Source organism: Phaseolus vulgaris, chromosome 4, assembly GCF_051622355.1.
Source record: "Phaseolus vulgaris cultivar YP4 chromosome 4, ASM5162235v1, whole genome shotgun sequence".
Classification (NCBI taxonomy): Eukaryota; Viridiplantae; Streptophyta; class Magnoliopsida; order Fabales; family Fabaceae; genus Phaseolus; species Phaseolus vulgaris.
In genome coordinates this window covers 40,792,096-40,798,103 of record NC_143501.1, presented here as the reverse complement: position 1 = coordinate 40,798,103, position 6,008 = coordinate 40,792,096, and the positions used below count along the sequence as shown (strand labels likewise).

General features: G+C 26.6%; 1 pseudogene; it reads left to right on the top strand.

Annotated features, from left to right (window-relative positions):
• The first annotated feature begins 266 nt into the window (after positions 1–266).
• On the top strand, positions 267–719 carry LOC150028067 (putative zinc finger A20 and AN1 domain-containing stress-associated protein 8 pseudogene; annotated as a pseudogene).
• The last annotated feature ends 5,289 nt before the right edge of the window (positions 720–6,008 follow it).

The window sequence follows — 6,008 nt, the reverse complement described above, 5'->3', positions numbered from 1 at the left end:
TTTACTAATATATATATATATATATATATATATATATATATATATATATATAAAAGATAAAATATCTTATATAAGAAAAATTATATTTGATTAAGATATGTTAGATAATCTAATAAGATAAGATTTCTTCATAAATTTATCATACTTTTTAGTTATAAAGACTCTTTAAGTTTCTCTATTGTTCCTCACTTTTCTCATTCTCTTGAATTCAAATTTGTGAGGTGATATTACTATTTCTTCAAAGCTTTTTCGTTAAGTCAAACACCATGGTTACATCACTTTGTGCTAATGGTTGTGGATTCAATGGTTCTCCTACCAACAAGAACCTTTGTTCAAAGTGCTACAAAGATTATCTCAAAGAAAACAACACCAAAGCAAAGGGTTGTAAGGGTGCAGAGTGTGAAGCAAATAACATGAATAACAAAAAAAATTATTTTGAGGTAACATCATGTATTTCTGAAAGTTCTACAAGTTCTATAATTCATGATATGACTTCTTTTTCTGATGTGAATAAGAAGAATGAAAGAAAGAGATGTAACAGTTGCAAGAAGAGGATTGGGTTATTAGGTTTCCAATGTCGTTGTGGAGATGTTTTCTGTGGTTCACATAGATATCCAGAGATGCATGCATGCAAAATAGATTGGAAGAAAATTGGTCGTGAAGTTTTGATTAAAGAAAATCCTTTATGCATTAGTGATAAGCTAAAACATAGAATTTAGCATTAATTTTTTCATTTTCTTTATTGTAATCCATTTCTACAATGAGTCATATATGATTTAGATTAATTGAGTTGAAATTCATCATTAATTATAAATGTTGGTATTATGAATTGAAAAGTTGTTTGTCTATTTATTTTGAATAATCTCTAAATAAAAATTTTGTTTGTCTATTTATTTTGTACATATATAAACTACAGAAAAACAAAATAGCTTGGATGACGAAAATTTGTATAAGAACTGTCGAAAGGTTTTTCTTCAATCAATTTATATTATAAATAATAAGGAAAGTAATTATATTATAATTTACAGAATGTAATAAAATAATTTTAAATTTTAATATTTTAATAAGTAAATGTTTTCTATGTTTAAAATATATTTTAGATTTGTAATAGATCTAGTTTGAGATAAATAATTTACGTGTGATATATTTTTAACTATTCGTATTTTAAAAAAATATATAATAAAATTTAAATTCAAACTAAATATACTAGAAATGATACACTGAATAAAAATAAGATTAAGAAAATTCTTAACAACGTTGACAATTAAAAGGTCTTAATAACAATTGCCATAAAAAAAATTAAAATCACTTAAAAAGTCTTAAAAACAATTGCAATAAAATTGCTATTTAAAATCACTCTTGATCAAAAATACTTATGGTAATTCTTTCAAAAATTGCAACACGTGTCATCACATGAAAAATAATATAAAAAAAAGAAACACGGGGATTAGACCAAATTCATGCAAAAAAAAAAAAAGAGGACGTCTTGGTGTCTTGGAGGTTTGTACTTGTTCCTCTTCTTCACTTAATGATTCATTTTTATCAATTTTTTTTAGCCTAGAACTTAGTAGCCAAATTGACTTCTTTTAAAACAATATCAATCGGGGTAGATTCAACTATATATGTTGCCAAGATGGTCAAACATGATTCATGAGCCTCTTGATCATCACCTGAAAGAGATTGAAAACAACTTTGCAAGGTCAAATCATTAAAAACAGCTTTAGAAGTAACCCATTTGGCAATAACAAATTTATGAGGCATTGCATTAGATGTAGATTTAAGTTGAAAAGATCCTTCAAGAGGTCGTAAATTAGCATTAGGCAACAAGTCATTTTTTGTAGAAAATTATCTAATTCATTAACACTCAAACAATGACATATTGATAAGTATCATATTTCAGTAATATTTCATATTAAAAGATAGACACTTATGAATGTTCATTGATAAAATAGTTATAATTCAACCCAAAATTTATGAATTTAAACCTTTTTATATATTTTGTGATTATAATATGAATAAGAACGATTTATTTCCAAAAATTTTCAATTTCAGGATTCTAGGGGAAAATGGAGATGAAAGGGCTAAAGGAGAAAATAGAAGATGAAAAGAGAAAGTTGGAACATTCAAAACTCGTTGAAACTCGCCCAAGCACACTCGCTCCAGAGGAACTCGCCCAAGACTCGCCTAGGTGAGGGTTTTTTCTCATCAAACTAGCCCAAGCAAGTAATAGCTCGCCTAAGCAAGATGTCACTTAGCCCAAGGCCAATTGGGTTAAATATGACGCGTTAGGCATAATCCTAGACATCATTGAGAGAATAGAAAGAGATACAAAACCCCAGAGGAGGCAATTGTCAAGGAGAAACATCCAAGATCTTCTTTTCTTGCTTTCCATACTTGTAATGGCCAACATGAGTGGCTAATTCTTCCTTTTGGGATTGGGAGTAATCTGTTCAAACTCTTATGTATTGAGGTGATATTTATCTATAATATTTTAGTTCTTGATTGAGGATTGGTATTATCATTTTATTCTCAAAGCTTGAATTATTCATGATTTTGATCCTTAGATCTTATTGGAAAGTATTTCTAAGAATCTAACCTAAATGATAATACTTAACATATTTGAATGTTAGGAATAGATTTGAAATGTTAATTGTTTTATAACATATGTTCGTAATGATAAAGAGTTTTTATAAATATGCAAGGAATCAATATTTTGGATACTCTCTTAATAATTTTGTGTGTGAGGAATCAATGTGAATATCAATTAAGACTAAATGTTATAATCTTTTGTAAAAATATAGACTAGTGAGAAGGATGAACCTTAATCCCAATTTTCCCAATTGAATCACACAAATCTTTTACTTTGCTTTGTTTACATTCTTGCAATTTCATCATACACAACAAAATTTCCAACAAACATTTATATATTGTTTTCTATTTAGTGAATATTATACTTGAGAATTCAAATGTTCTTTGTGAGTTCAATATCTGTTCTTAGGAACAAATTGATTACTTTTGACATAGTACACTTGCCATACAATTAATGTATCAACAAAAATATCAACATAAGATCCGGAACAATAGATAAATCTTCGACATATGCAATGTTCAGAAGTGTTCCAAAGCTTTTTTCAATCTACAATATGGGTGATATTTCGTTAGAAATCTATGATGCCGAAGATACACGGTCTTCCTTCCATGTTACAATTTCTCATATGATGTGTTCTTTTCACATATTGGACATGCTCTATGACCTTTCAAACTATAACCTGACAATTTTTCATATGCAGGGAAGTCATTGATAGTACAAAATAACATTGCATACAATTGGAAAGATTCATTCTTAAACGCATCAAACACATAAACTCCTTCATCTCACAATAATTTCAATTCTTTAATCAATGGATTAAGATAAACATTTATGTCATTTTCAAGTTATTTAACCAGAGATCATCATAGATAAGGTAAGTTCATTTTATAACTCTCCTAATAAATTTTTTCATAAATACAAATATACCACCGTATTAATTATTATGATGGGTGGACAACAACCATCATAAAAAAAACTATCATAAAATATCTACTTCACACTATATATTTTTTAAACTATTCATAATTAAGAGAATATACATTAAAATTTAGATTGAAAATAAATTTACTAAAAATTACACACTAAACAAAAATAAGCGCTAAAAAAAATTCTTAACAACATTGACAATTAAAAAGTCTTAAATATAATTGCCATAAAATTGCTATAATAACCGCTTAAAATTCTTAGGGTGTTTCATAAACTGTTGATTCACCAAGAGTTCTTTATATATATTAGATGTAAATTATTATTTATATACTAGTAATTGAGTCTTCTGTATTACTAATATATGCATACTAATCGATATGTATTATGTTTCTTTTTTTTTTACTGCAAATATTTAATTATTATTAATTGAAAATTTTAAAATATATTAATAAAAATTTATTTATTATGTATAATAAAGGAGTAACAAATATATATGTTTATAATTTGCACACATGTTGAAAAAATGTCCAAACAATATTTTCAACTTTGAACTTATTAAAAGTTAAAAATAAAAATTAAATTAATATTTTTAACATAGGATACATATTTTCAAATTAATAAAAAAATTGAGTATATAAATTATATTTAAAATTTATAACGAATAATTTATATATTAGGATATACAATGTTATTTTTAAATTTCACATTAAATGTTTAAAAGTGATTCAAATTTATATTTATATTAAAACTCTAATTATATTAAAAAAAATCTACGTATCCACCAAATTTCTTTGCACGCATTCATCCAATATTTACGAACAGGGTTTATTTTTTTTCTAATATACTTAAACAAAAAAAAAGAGTAAAATAAACATTTTATAGAAGTTAAAACTAATATCTATAAACCAAAATTTTGATTAAAAAAACTAATATGAAAGCTTCTACAACTTAATTAGTATAATAGATAAGTTTTATCAATATGTTTTATTCTAAAAGTATTTATTGAGAAGTTTATAACTTAAAGTTAACTCAATTTCTGGTATACACAGAATCACCTTTATCTTATTGCTCTTTATTTTTATCTAGCTTTTTTTCTTATCTTCCATTTAGCTGTTAATAATTCTTTATTTTTTCATATTTTCGAAATCAGACGTCTTAATTAAACAATATTTTTAACTTTAAACAATAAAATCTAATTATTGAAAAGTTAAAATTCATACTTTTAAATAATTTAAATTTTAAACATTTCACACACAAATATTTCTTACTTTAATAAAAAAAAAAAAAAAAAAATATATACATATATATATATGTATACATGTATACATATATATGTGTATACATATATATATGAGAGAGTGTAACACCCCATAATTTACATATAACTATTATAATAAAAGTTCTACCAATTTCTATACAAACTTGGAGTTTTTCAAAACATTCCTAATACATGATTAGGATTTATAGAAATACAAATATTTACATATCCCTAGCTCAAAATAAAACTTTGAAACCTCTAAGGCTCTCCTGCACCTGTATGGTCATCTGCTCGTGTACATAGTACAGTCATCGCAGTTCAAACATAGCAAGAAAAGCAAGGATAAGCTTGTGAAAATAGAATTTTATAATATACACACTTAAATCCAAAAAGAAAACCAAATTACATGACCAATTTCTCAAATTATTCAATTTTCTTCAATTTCAACAATAAAACAATCACATAGATCTCACATGGATCTACACATCCAAAATATTCAACAAACAACGTCTTCCGGAAGACCCGTATTAAGTAAGTCCTACCAGAGACTAACACCTGATCCAAAGATTACCAGCGAATCCAACAGAAAGGATCAGGGTAAGTTCAATACAACCCAAGCCGTGCATCTCATATGTCACGGTGTGCATGAACTCCCCCATCAGCTTCTCACCACCTGATATCTTAGTCTATGTGACTTAGATCATCAGTGAAGCTCGGAGATCTCTGTTACCACATAGGCATCAATACTTAATACACAGCAAACATCATTCCATACATTATCCCGACGTCAATACGTAATACACGACAAACATCAGTCCATACATTATCCCAAATGTATGAATTCAATTCCACACTATTTCATCATACAATATCATTCCAAACACAATCCACAACATTCAAAAGCGTAATTAACATAAAAAAACAACACCTTAAATATTAAACCATCAAAATCTAATATTTTTACAAATTTAAATAATATATAAACAAACAACATCCCTGCAAGAGAAATTGAATATTGGGACCACGTCCCTTCCGCATTCAGATCTTCTATCCTAGGGTGCTATTAAAAATTAAATTTAGCTTCCCTTACCTTAATTGCTTGCTTTTCAAGCAACTTCTAGAATTTTATTTCCCACCGATAAACTTCAAGATTTACGGGCCTAATGCAAGTTATCCAAACAGAACAAAAATTCAGTATATAATAGAATAAGTTGAGAGGATTAAACTTCTCAA